Below are 21416 nucleotides of genomic sequence, written 5' to 3' on the forward strand. Positions count from 1 at the left end.
GTGGAAGAGTGTAGTTGGTGCTCTTCTTTCAACCCCCCGCCCTCCACATATAAAGCTTGTTTGATGTCAGCCTAGACATGATTGGGAGCAGTTTATATATAGACAGACATCTAGCTCTATAAATAGGATGATGTGTGTTAGTATAAAGCTTTTATTGGCACTCATTTGGGGTGACCTGCATAACTCACTTGTAATGCAGGCATCTCAAACATTGCCAATAAAACCTTTTTTCCATAATATGCCATCAATTATTTTGTTCATGTCACATTTTATACTGCTTTAGTCCTCTCCCTCTTTTTAATAAAGTTTTAAAATGTTTTATTGGTACTACATTTGTAGCACTCCTCCTGTCTGACCAGGTTGCCTTAGTAGATTATAATATATGGGCTTTGTAGTGAGGGTTTCTTAATCATCATATTTTTTAAAAAAACCTACAACACTGCCCCTCCAAAAATGATCACATTTTTAAGCTATGGAATCTCATGAATGGGGCCCTACCAAATTTATGGCCATGAAAAATGCATTACAGACAATGCCATTTGTTCTTTAGCCCAACCCAATCCCCCAGCAGCTGGGCCGGAGGGAGAGAGCCGGGCCAACCCTAGTGGCTGGAGGTGGGGGGGGGGGGCGAAGAGAAGAGCCGGGGAACAAAATCTTGGCAAGCCAGGGCTGCCATACCTCAGCCTGGCCCTCTGCAGTGGTCTGTGGGGAGAGCCGGGGCTACCTACCCAAAGAGAGGGGGGTTGGCGAACATAGCGAGCAAGGAGCACCACCCCTATTATCGTATATATTTCCCCTATTTTCATGGGGAAAACCAGTTTCCCAAATTGGGGGTTCTCACCCAAAACAGAGTTGCACTATTCCTATCCTTATTTCTGTGATGTCTTCACAGCTGGGTGGCCAGAATGTGGCAACTGTTGGATGGATGTCCAGCTCTGAAAACAGCACTTTACCAGCAGAAGCACAGAAATGAGAGTTGCTCTCTTACAAATAACCCTGTGGCCCCTAACCTCAAACTCTTTCTGGGTCAGGATCCCTACAAACTACAACACGTGAAGTTTCAGACTTAAATGGCTGAAATATGTGAAGTTAGTAGAGACATGATTAACTTTATATGTGCACGTGTTCTTACCAAATGATGCTAATACGGGTTTCCTTTTCTTCTCATATTCTTTACAAGAATACTAATATGAAGCTAAGAAGTCAATTTGTGACCCATTTCCACTAAGTCCGTGTGGCCAGTGGAGGATATTATAGGGTCTCACAAAGTTTTGCTATTTTGCTGATTAACTTCAATGCCTTTCAAAAAGAGAATGGATTACTACCATGCAAATGTAAGCAGACCCTTTTTCAGCTAATACAGTTATAGAAGATTCCTTACAGTATTAGATACAAGCTCACAGAATATCCTCATTACAAATACAATCCACACCGGACTGGCAAAGGACTATCCAACGGAAAGGGTACCTAAAAATGCTAACTACACCTTTATCCTTATTGAAGAAGCTACAAATAGTACAAAAAAAAAAAAAAAAAGGAGTGTATTTTAAAAAGTTACAAAAAGTCCTCATGTTCAGTTCCTAATAAGCAGATGTCCATATCTTCAAAACAAAGGAGTACAATTGCTAGTACTGATAAGCACTCTGGTTTTCTCTCTAAGGAAAGCAAGGTCAAAGATTGAATGAGCTTGAGAAGTGAACTATCATCTGATCCCTCCCTTTTACAAAAGTGACAAACACTAAACCTACAAAGTGTGAAATGGATCATGTTACCACTCATTGCCTGAGAAAACAAGGAAGGAGTAGTAGGAAACATTATACTTTTCTTTAGAATCCTGATGGCAGAAACTCATACAATAGAGGAGACCGACCGGGATCTTTGTCAAATCCATTTTAGAACAAAGCAAATTTAATCAAAGAAGTTGAAACTGAAGACAGAACAGCAAACATCCTTTATTTCTATGAAAGAGAGATGGACATTGTTAATTCCTTATTAGCTCAAAGGGAACCTTTTTTAGCCCTTAGTAAACTGTCAATAACTTTAACTAGAAGAAAATTCCCACTATGAATGTGAATGTGCATGTGGGCTCTTCATAAGATCAAAGTCAGAACACTCAGTATCTGAGGCTGGGAAGGTAAGTCACCCCTGTTTCTCCCTACTTCTTCACTACCATCATTACCCAGTCTCTCATGGTAGCTTTATCACTGGAGCAGCCATGGACAACCCACAGCTCACGAGCCGCATGTGGCTCTTGCCCCCCAAAAGTGCAGCTCGCAAAGCCGCCCCTGTGCCCCCCGCCGACTCCCGCCCAGCCTCCGGCTTCCCTGAGCTTACTGGGTCGGAGCTGTAGGGTTTTTAAAATGGCGCCCAAGTTGGCGGCCGCCTTAAAGGGGCACCCTCAGGTTTTTGTTTTATTTTTTTTAAATTTTTGCTCAACAATTCTGTTCAGGGAGGCTTTTAGGGGGGGGAGGGGCTTGACAATTCTGGTGCGGCTCTTCACATTTTTTCGCCACTGTTTTGGCTCTCTGTTAAATGGGTTGGCCACCCCTGCACTAGAGGGTCATCTTCAATTCCACTACCTACTCCCCACATGTCCAGGTTGTTGTTCATCTTGACATTTCTTCCTCCATCCCCAGGATGGAATCCTGTTTTTTTCTCTACAGTTAAGACTCTCCCAACTGAGACCATGTCTACACTGCCATTTATATCAGCAAAACTTGTATCGCTCAGGATATGGGGGGAAAAAACCTACATTCCTGAGTCTCATAAGTTTTTCAGGCATAAATAATAGCATGCACAGCACTGTGTCATCAGGAGACCTGCTCCTGCTGACACAAAACCACTTCCATAAACAGTGACAGCTGTTATGTCAACAGGACAGCCCTCTCCCATTTGCATGCAAGTTATCCAATAGCAGCATGACTGCAACTGTACAGCTGTAAACTCAGTGCAGACATGGTCTAAGTTATGGCAACCTGCTCCTTTCTGGTCTCACCAGTATCTTAAGAGTCTTCCTCTAGTCCATCCAAAAATGCAGCTGCTAAATTTCTCTCACCATTTGTTATGATCAGATCTCTCTCTACTTCACAATTCTTTATTCCCTCCACTGGCTTCCCCAGTATACCATACAAAGTTTAAATATTTTGCCTTAGCTCTCTGGACATACATAACTCTATCCCACCTACATATATGATTTAATCTTTTATTGTGTCCCTCTCCCGACACCCACTCTGGTTCACCAATATCAATTTCACTGCAACAGAAACCTCTCCTAGAAGAATTTCTATGCCATGTTGTTCCTTACACACAAGGCATGTCCACCCAAGAATAGCCTGCCAACTACTGTGCTCGCATTTATACCACATGATGAAAAGGAATCTGTATTTACACAATGCTTATCTTTTTTTACCTGTACCTTCCTTCCAGTTTGCTGCCCTCACTTATCAAGTCATATGTACATTTAGACTGTTAATATTTCAGAACAAATCTACATCTGTGAGGCACCACATATATGTGTATCAATTAGATTGAACAGTGACAATTAAATAAGGTCCATGAACAAGATTAGCCAATAAAATAGACCAATTTTGGTCCCTTCCTATTGTAAAGAACAAATCTGGCGAGAAAGTTGTATTTATTGTTTATGAAACAGAATAGTGATACACAAATAAAAAAGCTCATATGGTTCCTTCCTCTCCAACACCAACAAACAAATAAGACTATTAAGAGTGAAAAGGAGAAGAGAATCAACTAGGTTCTAACCAAGGGTGAAAAGAGCTCTCTTTTCCTCTATGGTTAGTGTTATTAAAATATAATGAAATTTCTCCCTCTGAGATTTTTCCCTCCTATTCCAGTCTACTTTCACCCCAAAGATTACAAACAGAAGTGAGACTCCAGGAAGAAAGGAAATACTGCGTATAGTGAAACTTTAGAGTAAGCTGTTTCATGATTGCTTTAAAAAATATATCAGAGCAAATGGTGTCAAAGTGGAGATTAGAGATGAAAAGAGTGAAATTTTGAGGCGAGATTTAAAGAAACAGAAAAGAAGTCACTCTAGGGACCTAGTTAAATATAAACTAGGACCTAGTGATTCAATGTAATGGAGAAGGCTTTGCAATGTGCCTCTTAAATCACCCTATAAACAGAACTAAACTTTCTGGCTCAAAAACAAAACGCTTCTAACTCAATAAAGGCCCCACTCCCATCACATTTTTTAAGTGAGAGAAGGAAGCAAGTCATTGGCTCGGATTCACATCTCATTTACTACAGATTTACACCAGTGTGCCACCACAACAAGACATTTCTCTGAATGGACTCGAATATATAACTGGGATCAGAACCTGGTCCACTATAATGCAGGAATCAAGAAGATAGGTACTCACTCAAAAAATGACTCCTCTTCTTGCTGGAGATTGGAGGGGGGCAGGAGTGGGAGAGTAAGCTTTTAAATAACACTTCATTCTTTTCCATTTATAATGGAAAAGAACAATCTTCTTTCCAAGATTGTCTTGGTATTCCTCTGCTAGTTCACACTGGCAGTGTTTCAGTTGTAGCCTCTCTGAAGCAGAGCAATTTGGTTTACCAAGAACTGCTGTAAGTACTCCTGGGCTCTCGTTACTCTGGCAGATTTAGATGAAGAAATTTCTCTGCATTTGACATTTGCCTTGAATAACTATATTGCAAATGATCTTCAGCCCTAGTAAATGGCATTAATTACTACAAAAATATACTAGTGCCATAAATTTATACAGCACATTTCAGAACAGATAGGTTTCCAGCTTCAAAGAGCTTACAAACTAAGACAAGACATAGGGACAACAGTTCAGGTAATAAAGGGTCTGGCAGCAGGGAAGAGGGGTGGAGGGTTTTCCTTACATGATAGGTTCCAAAGAGGTGTACGTAAGTAGGAAGGAAGGAGCTAGAGGATGAGAGAAGAGATACTATCTATATTTCATGTGTTTGGTAAAAAGTGTATTAAGAGTACTAAGTCATGAATATGGGAAAGAGGAAAACAGGATGGGGAAAATGAGAGTGCAAAGACCTAAGTGGAAGCAAAATTATGTGGGGCTTATACTGTGAACAGAAACAAAGAGCTGAAACTAATGCATATTGATACAAAGCCCCTTGAGATATTCAAGGGAGCACTTATTGATGCTATAAGGCTGTGTTTCTCAAACTGTAGGTCCCGACCAACTTGGGGGGGGGGGGTCTCAGTATCTCAAAGTTTGAGAAGCCCTGCTATAAGGAAATACCAGCCTGCTTCTTGGGCTCTTCATAATATAGGATTCCACTATTTCCAAACATCTCCACTATTTTAAAGAGGATTTAATTGATGGGGAAGGTTAGATAAAATGTTCCAATGCAGCTGAACAATGAGCCATCTGATGGGCCAAGCGATATGCACTGGCCAAAGGGAGCACAGAATGACCCTAAGAAAGAATGCAGTACTCAAGTTAGTCTTCCCAGCACAAACCCCAGGAACGATGCACTGGGATGTGCAAGTAAGCACTGTACACATCTAGTGATGCCAATAAATTCCCTTCATTAAATACTTCCCTTGTCTCCTTTACCATGAGATTCGTTACTGACCATTCTCATCGAATTTTATCTCGAGTTAGGGGTTTTATTTTTATGTGAGGTTGGTGCAGCCACCTTCAATCTCAATATGTCATGTCTCAGCTGACACAACCAGATCAACTGCACTTGTAAGCACAAAACTGTAAGAAACTTCATTCTTCTCAAGTTATCCAGTGTTGGAAGACAGAAGGAAATTCAGCTAATGGAGGCTCTACTGTAGTTATTTATGAAAAACGTTGTTCCACTGCAGCTCCCAGCTACTCTTCCATGAAATTATTTTATTTGCCAAACAACAGTTGTGACAGGTTTGATCACAGAGATCCCCTTGTGATGGTCACCCGATGTGCTGATCATACCACTGAGCCTGCTGCTCTCTCCTCTAAGGCACCCCACCACTCTGTCCTCTTGAGCCAGAAGCTCTGGTCTCCCCCAGCAAAGGCTGAGAATTGGGGTAACAACCCCCCCTTCCCCAGCAGAGTAACACTGACAGCAGAGCTTTGGAGAGAGGGAGGGGGCTGAGGTAAGCGATTTGACAGCACCTAGGAGAACAGCACCTCCTCCGAAAAGAACCAAAACCCCAAAAATCCATTTTACCTTGTAGGAAAGTTTTACATAGGGAAAGTTCATCGAGTTTGCTGTCTTCATCAATGAGAGAAATATGCACAACCTGTTGTCCCCTGTCCCCACAGGTAACATTTATTTACACTGGACATAATAAACAAAAGTAAAAGTATACAAAGTAAGATGTAAGTGGTGGCAAACAGATCAAAGTTTCTATGTCAGTCCAATACACAAGAGAAACTGTTACAAATGGTAATTTCTCACCCTAGTTTATTTCCAGTAAAGTCCTGCAGGCCAAACCTTATCTTTTTTTTCCTCACGTGGACCCAACTGCTTGTCCCCCTCATCCCAGTTAAGAGCTCTGTGTTTCCAGTTCTCTTTGCACCTATCACAAAAGGGGACACCATCGGTGAACCCAGCTGAAGACAATCATCTTTTGCTCATCTCTTAAAAATAATTTCCCCAGGGTGGGAATCCTTTGTTCAAGTCTCCCCCCTTCTGGAAGTGTACAAAATTCAAGATGATTCAAGTACCAGGTGGCATGATGACATGTCTTTGTAGCACCAACCACAAAGACTGGTTTTGTTTTTCCTTTAAGCCCCATTCATAGATCATTGCCTTAAGGGATGTAAAGGCTCAGGGCTCAAGTACCATTAATCGCTTTCAGGGTTATACTTCATATTTCTACCTTTATATACAATCAAGATACACGCACACAAACAGGATGTACACATTTAATGGACTGTAAGCTTTTCAACGAGAGGTTACATACCACATTTTGTGTAAATCATATTTGAGTTACGCACATTCATATTCAAAACACATTTCTAATAAAAAAGGGGATGTAGCATCACAATACAGTCACAAGAATAAATTACACATTGAGAAAAAATTCTCTACATTAACTTGAACATTCCTAGCAATGTACTCATCTTTAGCTGAAGGCACAAAAGGCATGAAAAGCGATGTTACTTTCCTCTACTTGGGTGAAGTACTAGACTAAAGCCCCAACTATGAGAAAAGTTTTTAATAATACAGTTTGTATCTTTCTCTGAAAAAAGAAACCAAAAATAAAAACCAAAACAGCCCTGTTGTGATCATTGTTTGTGACACTGATCACAATTATTTTTACTCTTGTACACTACTATCTGCATGTTGTATTTGCTTGTTATCTTGTCATATATTTAAATTGAATGGTCTGTGAGGAAAGGAATGTCTTTTATGTACGTGTGCAGTGGCTGACAGTCAATACTTGATCCCTGATTGTGGTAGTATCTGGAAGTCCCAATTCGGAGGGGGGGGGGGGGGAAGAAATTTTTTTTTAAAAAAGCAGTAATAGTAACACACATGGCCCATATCAGGCAGTCTGACTGCTTCAAAAACAACATTGATCACCACAAACTCCCTTTGAAGTAGGGATGTCACAGGTTAACCAGTTAACTGATTAGCATCAAGTTACTGAGTGATGTTTATCAGTTAACTTGTGGCCCAGCTGTGCTGCAGGTGGGGAGCTACTCCAGCCCGGCCCCAGAGCAGCCTCCTGCACATGCAGAGTGATGGACGTGGCCTGGTGCGAGCACCTGGTAGGAGCCACTCCAGCTCTACTGGAGCAGTCCCTGTCTATGGCCGGCACGGCCAGAGCAGCCCGCAGCACAGTAGGCTTGGTTGGGCTGGAGTGAATGCCAGGATCCTGCTTAAGTGGTTAAACAGTTAAATGTAACATTTAAGTGGTTAACTGATTACATAGGATTTTGAGGTAGCCAGGTGCTAGGATCTCCACTTTGTGTGTGGGGAACAACTGAGATAGAGGAAGATTAAATGACCTGCCCAAGGTCACCTATGAACTCTGCAGAAGACTTGGGAATTGGACACTAATCTACTGAGTTTCAGTCAAGTACTTAAAATATAAACTATCCTTCCTGCACTGATAGGTGCACAGAAAAGGTGAAAATGTAATACCTGTTTAATGCGAGAAAACAGGATTGCAGGGGGAGATGGCAGTTAAACAACATGGAATACACAATTTGCTACACCTCCATTTTTTTATGGACAAACCAAAACAACCCTCTTGTGATCACTGCTTATGACACTAATCACAATTGTTTTTACTCTTGTGCACCACCATCTCCATAGTGTATTAGCTAGTTATCTTTTGTGATATATTTAAATTACATGCTCAGTGAGGAATGGAAAGTATCTTTGTTAAGTACGTATTCATGTGTGTATGCTAGGGCCTACTAAATTCAGGGCCATGAAAATGCATCAAGGACCATGAAACAGGGACTCCTCACATGAAACATGGTCTTTTGTGGGCTTTTACTAAACACTATACAGATTTTGCAGGAGAAAACATTTCTCAAATTGTGATTCTGACCCAAACAAAGAGAGTAGAAGGGGGGCTGCCTGCTGTACTGCTACCCATATTTCTGCATTGCCTTCAGAGCTAGGAGGCCAGAGAGTGGCAGTTGTTTGCAAGGTGCCCAGCACTGAAGACAGCACCCCACAATCAACAGCAAAGTAGTAAAGGGTAACATGGTATGGTAGGGTGACCATATTTGAACTTTCAAAAAAAGGGGACACGTGGTGCCTGCCGGTGCCACTGCATTGGCGGCTACTCCACTTGCACAGGAGGCTGGGCTCAGGAGCTGGCAAACTTGTCCCCGCACACACCAAGCTCTGGGCTCTGGCCACCACCTTGTTGCTGCCCCCGCTGGCTCTCATGGTGAAAGGGGATGCCACATGCTGGGCTCCTGATTCCCCGCTGTACTGCTCCGAGAGGTGTGGCAGCGCGGGCTCCAGAAGCACCAGCAACCAGCCGGCAGCCCAGGCTGCTGCAAGACCCAGAGGAGAGAGTGGGGGACCAAGGAGGCTGTTGGCTAGGGTCTGTCCTGGGGCATGAAGTTAAAGGCACCGAGGGGAGAAGGGGCATGGCTAGAAAAGGAACCCAGGAATCCTGCTTCCCATAATCCCTTCCTTTCCCCTGCCCGCCCCACCAAGTACCAGCTCCCACAGTACTCACAGAGCTGAGACTGGACCCACTGCCCACCTACAGGAAAGGAAAGAAGCCAGATGTTTTAATGCCCAGTTCCATGTTCTAACCCAGTGACCCTGCCTTCCCCCAGAAGCAGCTACCCACAAAGTTCACTGCTCTAACGCAATACATCCACCCTTCCCCTAGAGCCAGGCATCCCATCCCCCTGCTCTAGCCCATCCCTTCCCCAGAGCCAAGCACCCCCCAGCCTCCCTGCTCTAACCCAATGCCCCAACCCTCCCTCAGGGCCAGGCATCCCCAGGTCCCTTGCTCTAACCCAACACCCTTCCCCTCCCCCAGAGCCTGGGACATAATCTAGTGGGACATTGAGCAGTGCGGTGACTCTGTGGGAGGGGCCAAACCCATCCCTACATCGGGCCTGCCCTAGGTCTCACCAGAACTGCCGCCGCAGTCACATGCTTTTTCCCCACCCCCTGCTGTGGCACATGCACACAGCAGCAGTTAATGTTCGGGTATGTGGCTCCAAATGTTCAATCTGAGTGACAGGGACATGCCCCACCCACTCCCCAATACAGGGCAAAATCCTGGACATTTTTAGTCATTTAAAAAAGCCAGCCAGATGGAGATTTAACAAGTGAAAACGAGGACATGTCTGGGGAAAAAAAACCAGATGTATGGTAACCCTATGGTATGGTATCGCCACCTTTATTTCTGTGCTTCTCAGGGACCCCCTCCTCAGGTAGCAGTGCTAAAGGAAGGTTGGGAATTCTATACCATGCCATCCTTACTTTGCACTGCTAGTGACGATGATTCTGTGACTCTGCTTTCAGTGTTGGGCTCTTGGCTAGTAGCCACTGCTCTCCAACTACAGGCAGTCCCAGAGTTACACGGATCCGACTAATGTCGGATCCGCACTTATGAATGGGGCTTTTCTCGCCCCGGAGGATGCGGCCGGCGGGACCGCCCAGACACGCCAAGGTCCCGCCGCCCTCGTCCTCCGGGGCGAGAAAAGCTGCCCCCCCCCAAAGCAGACCAGGGAGACGCGGAGCAAAGCCACGGAGGACCCGGGCGGGACCGCAGCACGTCTGGGCGCTCCCGCCGCCTGGGTCCTCCGCGGCTTTGCTCCGCGTCTCCCTGGTCTGCAGAGAGAGGGGAGGAGAGAGGGGCTGGGCCCGGTTGCTGAGTGTGAGAAGGGTTGCCAGGTATCTGGTATTTTTGCCTCCTGGGGGGGGGGGAGGGGGGGAGATGACAGGGAATCAGAAAATACCGGACATCTTAGGTGTATGGTATTTTTTGAATTTTTTTTAACCGGACAGGGGGCGAAAATATCAGACTGTCCGGGGCAATACCGGACACCTGGCAACCCTACTTGTGCATCAGCACCTGCCTACCCCCGCTCACCCTCTGCACTGCTACCTCTCTATCAAAGGTGGCAGTGCAGGGGTAAGGCGGGGGACAAGTGGCTCCATGGGATCCAGCTTTCATGAAGAGCCACCTTAAGAGCTGGTTCCCCATGGGCACCGCCTTCCACCTCCCCCCGCCCCCACACACTGCCTCTGATACAGGAGCAAGCAGGGGGAGGGAGGGGCGTGTAGTTGATGGGATTAAAACGGATAAATCCCAGGCTTGTTGGTTGGCCGTGTAGTTAATTACACGTTGACATCCCTATCTATTAGTGAGGATGGGTAGGAACGGTGTCCTAGCCTCTGTTTGTCAGGGGCTGAAAATGGATGACAGGAGAAGGACCACTTGATGATTCCCTGATCTATTAATTCTTTCTGGGGTGTCTGGCATTGGCCACTGTCAGAAGACAGGATACTGAGCTAGGCGGACCTTTGGTCTTACCCAGTAGGAATGTACTTATAACCTGGGTCACTGACAGTAATTCCCTGCAGCACCCTCATTTTTCTGAGATTCCCCCACGGTTCGGCAGTACCATGTAACGACCTGGCCCAAGCCTCTTTAGTTTGAGTGAGCTGACAGGATTGCAGTACAAATGCAGAAGAATTTTCCAACTAGTTCCACCATCTTGCCCCACATAGTCCTACTGAATTACTTATTAATGCAAACTCATTTCTAAACACGCACAATTAATCCCTGTAGATTTGGAGGAACTTGCAGATTGTACTTGTTGGTCCGTCCCACAAAACTCCATTTTTTGGAAACTGGCCATATGGATCCTACTTAACACTTGGTCCAGGGCACTTGGAGTAGTTCTGAGAGGGATTTTATTGGGCAAACGAGAAGCAGATTGGGGTTGAGGGAGGGACAGGACGACGAGGGAAGCCTTAATTGCCAATAGTGGAAAAGGACTTGAGCTGAAGTAGCCAGATAAGGCTGCCCAAGTTGTTTTCGTTCACATTTATCAGCTTTGCTAATTCAGATCCGGATTCTGGAACATTTCCTCATACCAAATCATGTCTTTCTTGCTCTGCAAGGAGCCTATTGATTTCAGAGGGGCTGATACTACTCTGTGAAAAGATAGCAGAATCTATGCTTAAGAAATTATTCATCCCATGGCTACTGTGAAAGCCAAAGCACAGGAAGAATTTGTATTTTTTTCAATCTAACAATATTAACTTTTTCTGATGAATGTTTACTTTTAACTCTAGGAAAACCTTACCTATGGCTACAAAAATTGTTAAGACAGGCTTCAGAGACAAAACTATTTTTTCTTTGGTCTTGAAAGAAGTGTTGCATTTTCGGAAGAGTTTTTGTAGACCTTATTCATGTCTCTGTTGCTGGATCTCTTTTCAGGTAGAATTTACATGGTTTTTATCCATTTCTTCTACAAAAGAAAATATTTACAGAGGAATGTGCAAAGTGCACGTCACTGGTTTATAAAAAGCAAATAGCAGAAAATACTTGAAGCTGAGAATAAGCAAGAGGAATGGATCACTTGATGATTACCAATACTGGGCTCGATGCACCTTTGGTCTGACCCACTATGGTCATTTTTATGTTTTGAAAGGGAGGGAAGAAAGGGAAGAGAGCCCCAGATTTTGGATCTGTGATTGATCATTATGTCATGATATCCATTGTGGCTCAAAACAGGAATAAATACATCGACAATGAACAAAAATAATAGCTTGGAACTTCTACATCATTTGAACACCAAAAATACTACTTGGAGGATAAGCAATTTCTGGATTTGCAAATACTTAAACAAGGAAAACACCAACATCTGTGTCTGTGGCCATCTACCCACTGTAGCCTTGTCTAGATTAGCAAAAATTCTAATTGTTTGAGCAGAGGAGCACCATTGGAGCTATAAGTGTAGATAAACTCAGTTGTTACCATCACTATGACATGAAAGCCTGAAAGTGTTGCCAACCCTGGTTGTCCTTGAATCCCCAGAAATTCAAGATTAGTCTTTAACTAAAGATCATCATGTGATGAAATCTCCAGGATTATGTCCTACCAAAACTGGCAAACTGAAGGCTAGAGACAGAGACAGAGACACACACACTTTACCTGAAGTGGAAATCAGGTACCTACATATCTTAAAAATCTGGTCCCAGGTTTCAAAATAAGAATATTAGTAGCATTTGTATTTTTCAGGAAGAATTATCCAGCATAATAGATATAACAATTCCCTTTAAGAGGTTTAGCAAAAGTCTCAGATCAATACACAATTGCCTATAGCATTAATGTGAATTGAGCAGCTACAGACTCAATCGCAAATTAATATATTAGTTGTCTACAAATATTTCTGTTTTCCTAGAAAAGTTAGGTGACAAGTCAACGAGCTGAAACATGGTAACAAAAAGGAAGCACTAGAAATTGGGAACTAAAATTGAGATGTACAACCGCCTCAAAATCCATGCCAAGCCAAACTTTCCCATCAAATTGGCATAAAAAGGGAATAGTTTTCAAAAATATTAACACTAGAGATATAAAATCCTGGTTGTAAGCCTTAGGTTTAACTGATTAACCAATTTAGTGGAATGCCAGAAGCCGGAGCCAGCAGCCCTGCACATGGGGGGCGGTAAGGGGAAGAAAAGACAGCTTCCGCTCCTGGCCCCCAGCACGCAAGAGGCTAATGTTAATGGCCCCGCCACATGGGAGGCAGCAGCAGCCAGAGCCAGCAGCCAGACAAAGGCAGTATCACCTGCACCTGGCCCCCCCTCCACAGTTACCTGTTAACATCTCTAAATTAGAATACACTAAAATATTTATCCAGGATTATACCTGAACTCGATTTTTTTTTCGAAAATAAAATGAACACACACACTACATTTAAATCATTGCTCTGCAGTGGGGCTTGGGAAGAGGGGTTCAATATGCAGGCTACCCTGGGAGGAGAGGACTACCTCAGCCCTCTCTTATCACATCAGTTTGGGGCTAGGTGAGAAGCACCTCTGTATGGCCACTGCAGCTCCAGCAGGCACAGCTGGGGGAGGAGTGCATGTCCCACAGCTAGGGCAGGTCCAGGTTCATCTGCCCCCTGCACTCCACTGCTAGAATGAGGAATGCAAACTGTGCACTTTTGCCTCACACTCTGATGAAGGGGAACAGCCAGCAATGTTCCCATACAAATGGAGAGGGGGAAGGAAGTTTCTCTGCACCAACCCTTCCTAAAGGGCACCTGGGAGTGGTGGGTGGGAGAGGCTTGTGACTGGGCCAGTAATCAGATTGGGAGCGGGGGGGGGGGGAAATGACAGTCATCAGCCACTTTCACCTGCCTGGTGATTCTGTTTCTTTTCTGTATGTACAGGCAGTCCCTGACTTACGCGGATCTGACTTACGTCGGATCCGCACTTACGAACGGGGCTTTCTTGCCCCGAAGGTCGAGGTGGCGGATTGCTACCTGCGAGCTCCGGGGCGAGAAAGCCCCGTTCGTAAGCTGCTCCAGTGCCCCTGGTCTGCTGGAGACCGTCTCCAGCAGACCAGAGGCACCGGGCGGGTTCCCGCGCTTCTGAGGCTTTGCCAGAGCAAAGCCTCAGAAGCGCGGGAACCTGCGGCGGCTGCCGCTTCAGTCCCGGTGCCTGTGGTCTGCTGGGGACGGTCCCCAGCAGACCACAGGCACGGGGACTGAAGCGGCAGCCACGGCGGGGTCCCGCGCCTCTGAGACTTTGCCAGAGCAAAGCCTCAGAGGCGCGGCACCCCGCTGCCGCTGCGGCTCTGCTCCCCGTGTCCCTGGTCTGCTTGGGGGGGGGGGAGCGCAGCTAGTGTGCCCCCCCCCAGAAGACCAGGCTTTTGTTTTGGACCCTGGGGCAGAGCAGCTGGGGCGCTGCCGATTGGTCCTGCAGTGCCGCTCTGGGCACTACTGGACCAACCCGGCAGCACCCCAGCTGCTCTGCCCCAAGTCCTGATTCAGCCGCTGCTGGTCAGTTTCAGCAGTGGCTGAATTAGGACGCCTGGGGCAGAGCAGATGGGGTGCTGCTGGGTTGGTCCAGTAGCACCGAGGAGCGGCGCTACTGGAGCAACCCAGCAGCACCCCAGCTGCTCTGCCCCAGGCGTCCCCAAGTCAGCTTCTGCTGAAACTTACCAGCGCTGACTACAGGAAGCCCGAGGCAGAGTTGCTCTGCCCCGGGCTTCCTGGAATCAGCTGCTGATCAGTTTCAGCAGCAGCTGACTTGGGGACGCCTGGGGTTCTTAAGTTGATTCTGTATGTAAGTCAGAACTGGCGGTCACTTTCAGCAGCGGCTGAATCTGGACGCCAGTTCCGACTTACATACAGATTCAACTTAAGAACAAACCTACAGTCCCTATCTTGTACGTAACCCAGGGACTGCCTGTACTTACAAAACAAACAAATAGCCTTGCAGCACCTTAGAGGCTAACAACCAATGTAGATGGTATTTTACCCACTTGAGCCCATGAAAGCTCATGATACCTTCTACCTTTTTTGTTAGTGTCTAAGATATTGCAAGACTGAAAAAACTTAAAAAATAATGAATAGTTACAGACACAGCTACCCCTCTGAAACTTCTGTATGTTTTATGAGAAGCAATCCCATTGAGGGACATTCCATTTTCTCGGCACAACCAAACTCTTCCCAGGCAGTGGCTCAGACAGCAAGATCCTATTTAAATGGCTCATGACTCATGAGCAGCGGCACTACCCTGGCGTTGCAGAAGCCATGAGCCCTTTAAGTAGCCACAGCAACCCCAGGCGGCTATCAGGCAACATGGTAACGGTGGGGCCAGGAAATGCAAGCCCTTTGCAGTTCTTAATTTAAAGCCTCAGGCCCAGACAATTCTGGGGGGGAAGGTAATCCCCAGCTCCAACCCTTCCCCACAACCCTCACCCTATAGGGGTGGAGCCGGCCCATGACCACATACCAAAATTCATTAAGTGCCTTCCCGCCCCGCCGTGAAAATTATTACCCACCCATTTAAGGAGGAGTTCTTGGACAGACAGACAAACATTAGGGATGTAAAATCCCAATTAGTTAACTGATTAAACATTAATTTAATCCGTTAACGTATAAAGCGGGGCACGGGGCTGGAGCAGCCACCTCTTCTGCCCACTGCGGGCTGCGGCTGCTCTAGCTAGACTGGAATGCCCTCTGCCTTCAGTGGGCAGGAGGCTTCTCCAGCCCTCACGGGTTAATCATTAACATCCCTAACACACAGAGACAGACACTTTGAAATATATAGTAGACTAGAGATTTACCCAGATCTGACCTGCAGGGAGGAGGGGAAAGGTGCTGCACAGACCTGCTGGTGCAGCCACACTGGGCAGCACAGTAGTGTCGGGAGGTTTTGGGGAGGAAGGGGAGGAGACTGGGGGCTGCACTGCTAGGCCCCGATGGTGCTAGGGAGAGGTAGGTGTCATGGCAGTGGGACCAGGGGGGCTTCTCCACCCGATCTGGTTCTGCAGCTGAGGGAGAAGGATTTGGGGCAGGGCCACCACTCATTGGGGCCAGTGAGCCCCATCCCCAGATGACTATTCCCTTCCTGGTGCGGCTGTCCCCAGTGGTCACTCAGTAGTACAGCTGTCCCCAGCTGTAGACTTTCCATGTTATGGAAAACAGAATTCCCTGCACACTCCCATTTTCCCGCCACAACCAAATCCCTACCTTGCTTTAAAAGTTAGGATAAGAGGAAGCTGCCTACCAAATGTGGTGGTTCTAGCTGTACCTGTTTCAGGAAGAGTTCTTGAACAAATGGACAGACAGATGTCTCTAAAATGAGAGATAGGAAGACAGAAAGTTTAATTCTAAAGAGGTAGCCCTAAAGGAATTTTTGCAAAAAAGTCTACCCTCCATCCTAAGCATACAGATAGTTCTGGATCTCAGGTGAAGCTGATGCCTTTAAAAACAAAACACAAAACAAAACAAAAAACAAAAAAACAAAAACCCTTCCTTCTCCTTGAACAGAGAGTCTGCAGTATCCCAAAAGTAGTGCTTGTCAAAAATAAAGCATTTGGGGTAATCACAGAAGTCTTTGTTGATAGAGAATATTCAAGGTCTGACTTGGTTTTAAATCTGACATTTTTTTTCTTCTAATCATTTATTTAAAGTCATAGGTTGAATTATTTATGAAGGAAAGTTATTTGCATTGAAATACTGTAGTATTGCCCTGTATTTGTCTACCAAATATATTCCTCTGAACTCAAAGCAAAACAGTTTTTCAATAACTGATTAAAAACTGTGAAAAGTCATTGCAGAATGGGATAAATGTTAAAGAATTCACCAATTCTCCTGGGTTATAGTACTTAAATACTGATTTTTAAAAGTCTTCTTACATTTGGTCAGTTTCCTTTAACTTGGGGCTTGAGTGTAGAGAATGTGTAATTTTTATTGCATTACAAAGAATGTTTTTATTGCCTTAAATTGACTACAAAAGATGCTGAGGGGGGAAAAAACCCAACACTATTCACAAAGAACTTTCCTTGCATAAATAAGGTTACAGTAACAGTTTAAATTTTATTATTCATTAGTTCAATACAAGGTATCATATCATTTGCTCCTAGGTCCAGGTCTCTTGAAATATAGTTGTAGTTTTCAAAACAATATATATGATAACTTAATATCCATAAGGTTATAGTCACATGCTTTGCAAGGTATCAAATATAAACTCAAGGGTACTCGTCTATAAATAATCTGCACATCTACAAAGTATTAATCTTAATCCACAAATCCATATGATGGAAGTAACTATTTTAATATACACACATACACGTCACTATTTGGCATCTTATAGGTCCCTGATTTCTTTAAAGCAAATTGTTTACTTGTCATACACTGCAACAAGGTGCAGAAGGATAGTCTTATACGCCTCTCTCTCTCTCTCTCTCTCTGATAACTAGTGCATAGTAATAACAAGCCAGCAAGGCTGGATTTTCATTTCCCCATCAAGTTACTAGATTGGTTTTACATCAAGCTTTCAGTGTCCTAGTCTTCCACCTGTTCTAAACTTAATTGGTTGTGGCTGTTTGAATTACAAGAGCAGCAATACTTTAAATGTTTTTAAGTGACCACAAGCAAACATCCAAAAAAATCGCTAATGTAACTTCAGCAACGTTAAGAATGGAGCACTGAGTACAGCTCAATATGAAGCAGCCGGATCTAGTAAGAGTGCTCTACACTTCCCAAGCATACATCAGCACAGCATCTTAAAAAAAACCCAGAGATCCAACTAGGTAAAGTCTAAATTGGAACAGCACATTTAAAAAAAAAAAAAAAAAAAAAAAAAAAGGCTACAAATGAAAATAAACCCCAGAGCACAAATACTACATAACACTCTCTTCCAAGTCTTGTTCTAATTTAATGTTTAACAGTATTGTACTATTAACAGTAACATATACCCTACAATATATTCTTCTTGTTTTCCATCTTTCTGCAGCACCAAAATGTAGGACCAGTTCAACTTAAGTGGAAAACACACACACACACACACACACACACACACACACACACACACACACACACACACACACACACACACACAATAACTAGAACAACAAATCAACAGTCACATCTAAGATTTTTCCCCATTCATCTGGATATTAAACCCTTAACCTGGAATTGCATCTGTGCAGGCATGTGGCAACCATTGACATATGTGTGTCACTGAGCACTGTATGTAGGTTATCATCAATCTGGTTATACCAGTCAAGTATACAGCAAATTTTGTCTTATTAAAATGGGCTTAGTTGATTGTAGTAAACAAAGCTTCAGACTCAGTGCTCTGAAACTTTCATTCATTTTTTGTTTTTTACTTAAACTTATAGCATGTGCCACAGAAAGAGCTGAACGTTAAATATTCCTGGAGTGTCACAAGATGTAATACAATAAAACAGATTACAACCATACCTTTCTTTCACAGCAGTAGTGCCAAGCACAGGTACACTGTAGCAATCAATTTGTTCTGCAGACAGTAAGGCTTTCATAGAATGCTAATGTAAAATCTCTTTTCTTTCTCCTTTGACTTGACTCCCCAATGCCCGGGTCCCGACCAATACAAGGAGGAGGGCGGAATGTCTTCTGCTGAGATAACCACAACTACTGATCAAGTATACGTGTACAAGGGCACAGGATTAAACCTCCACCAGGCTTGACTCAGGCACTGAGAGGAGCTAAACACATGCACAGCAAGGTCAAAATTAAACACACGCACACGGACGTGTCTACTTGAGTGAACTAATTCATCACACTTTACCACTGACGGCTTTTTACCTCAGGGGAGTAAAATTACATCCTGGTGAACTGATGAGATTTATACACAAGAGCATCCAACAACAATTTGATTTCACTGAAAGGAGAACTAGTGAACACTCTTCTCTGAAGTGATATGCTGTTTCAGAAACAAAATGTATATGGGAAATAGTTCTGCAGAAGCTAAAAACTGGAATTATGCTATTAAATTGAAAATGCATCTAATATGCTTTGGGAGAATTTTCTTTTAAATGGATCTTTAATATTAGCATAACCAATATATTAAGTTTAATTATCATCTAAGAATAGGCATTTCACTATGGTCTAACATTGCAAAAGTCAAACAAGCTGTTCATTTACCTTGAAGTTATTACCATAGCAAAGTAACATCAAGATGCTTTCAATATCGTTCAGCAGTACCCAACATACATTCTCAAAATCATTTAATAGCTTTTTGTTGGCTAGCATAGTTGGATACTGCATTACTCCTTTAAATTGGGCATGACATTATCTTACTCAAACAGCCCTTAAGCTACTTTAAAAGTTTTCCTTTAACCATTCATTTATTTTACTTACCCCTTCCCTTCATTTAAGTCATTATAATGTTTTACCACTACACAGTATCAACACACATCAATATTTTTATTACAAATGTGTGGTGGTGAGCGCACACACACACACACACACACACACACACACACACACACACACACACAATATACATTATTGAATTATCACTATATGAAGACTGGGAAGAAATGTTAAATGTCACAATTTATTTCTCTTTAATTTTGTCTAGTTGCATTCGCTTTTCGGCATTTCTTTAGCAATAAGTGAGACCACATATGTATGCACATTTATGAAATACATCCAGGCCACTACTATAAATCATTATTGACAGGGCTTAACTAATATTGCTTCTCCTGTGGGATCTGTAGTTAGAAGAAATACATGTAAAAATACTCAAACACAACCCTGGATGTTATCATTTGGCACTTTACCACCTTAAAATTAGGAAAAATACTTTTGAAACATCAGTGGCTTCAGTGAGATATCATAAAAGAGAAGCATAATCAATACTGATGAGTTTGTCCTTGACATACTGACCGTGTCATCAGGCTATTGTCATGTGATATCATGTCATTTCCCCACCTGGCTCATGACCTTGTCCTTTAAATGACCCAAAGCTTCTCTCAAGTAGCAGGAGGCCCCTCCCCGCAGTCTCAGCAAGGTCGAATGGGTCAGCATGTCCTCATCTATAATCCACCACCATTTGTCAGCAGGGAGGCTGGAGGAGGCAAGCTAGCTACAAGGGGAGAATGCCCAATTAGGCAGCTGTCACACAAAGCATAGGCTGCAAAATTATCCCCTGTCAAAAGAAAGAGCAGCTGCGGGTGCCAATTACAGCAACCTTTCAACCCTTTAGGTACTGGAAACTACACAGAAGTAAATGAAGTACAATTAGTGATAACAAATCGATGAATTAGGACAGTAAATTACAAGTTACTAGCAGGTGAGCTTAGGTCTCTCATAATGTTAAGGGCATACCATGCCCCAAGCAAGGGCAAGAATGTACAGATTTTGCACAATGTATCAGTTTTCTTCTATCCATTTTTCTTGCATGGAATCAGTTCCCCCCCCCCCCCCCCAAATCATTTTATTCGTACAAGCCTGCTGCCAGAGAGCAGAACGTGGTGGGGGAGGGGAAGGGAGGAACCAAAAGAAAACAGAAGTTGCATTTCCTACTCTTGCCCTTTTATCCTGGCAAAGGCTGAGTTTCCCATCTCATAGGGAGGTTACCACCAAGAAAAAGCACAATTTATTTATACTAAAAATAGTTAATTTCAGCCCGACATTTAATGTTCACAGCATCTACACATTGAGGTTTGTCCAGAGACCAGAATATCTACTCAACTTATAAATCCTCCACGTGTGTTATTTCATTTACATTTGAAAGCCCTTAAATCTCTATTTGAAGTGTCAACAACTGTGTTGCACTTAAGATTAAGGGGGAAATGTTTCTCATTTCAGTCTTCCTCGAGGCAGCAACTGTGCATAGCCACAAAGAATCTCTCAGTCATGTTCTTCCAAGTTTGTTGGCAAAATTTTCCTTACCTCATGAATAATAATTTTTATAAAGATGGCAAACAGCTTAATTGACTTAAGTTTGCAGTTTAAGATGTCAGCAATTTGCAGCTGCACATGAAAGCCAGGTTCTACAAGACACTATATACTCAACCTTTCCTTCTCTTCTCTCCAGTCGATCACAATGGCATTATAGTACAGGTTGGACCTCACTGGTCCGGCACTCTCGGGACCTGACCTGTCCTGAACCAGGCAATTTGCCAGACCAGAGGAGGTCCCTCCCTCTCCTGACTTGTGCTGCCAATGCATTAGGGCTCCAGCCTGCCCCCACTGCTACCACAGCTCCCCAGGGTTCTCTAGATGCTCCCACCGCAGGGCCAAAGCTCCCTGCTATGCCGCCCATCTCGCCCCCACCCCCTCCTCACAAGGCTCCTGGCTGAGGTGCCTATGACACTCCTGCTCCACTGCCAGACCATCCTGTTCCTGGGCTCTGTGGTCCCGAAACATCAGTGGTCCCCGCCATACTATAGATGTTGCCGAACCAGAGAGTTCCGGTTAAGGGAGATACAACCTGTAAGCCCCTCCAGCAGATGG

General features: G+C 44.1%; 1 protein-coding gene across 3 annotated transcripts in view; it reads right to left on the reverse strand.

Moving 5' to 3' along the window:
- Positions 1–21416, reverse strand: part of NRIP1 (nuclear receptor interacting protein 1) — a 101651-nt gene that overhangs the window by 28908 nt on the left and 51327 nt on the right. Inside the window, exon 3 of one of the 3 annotated variants that reach the window (XM_075909839.2) lies at positions 16195–16262. The exons of the other annotated variants lie outside the window; for them this stretch is intronic. The gene's annotated coding sequence lies outside the window, so the exon portion shown is untranslated. The remainder of the gene's footprint in view (positions 1–16194; positions 16263–21416) is intronic. 3 annotated transcript variants of the gene reach the window in all.

The sequence above is a fragment of the Pelodiscus sinensis genome, chromosome 1, assembly GCF_052426305.1.
Source record: "Pelodiscus sinensis isolate ZL-2025 chromosome 1, ASM5242630v1, whole genome shotgun sequence".
Taxonomy (NCBI): Eukaryota; Metazoa; Chordata; order Testudines; family Trionychidae; genus Pelodiscus; species Pelodiscus sinensis.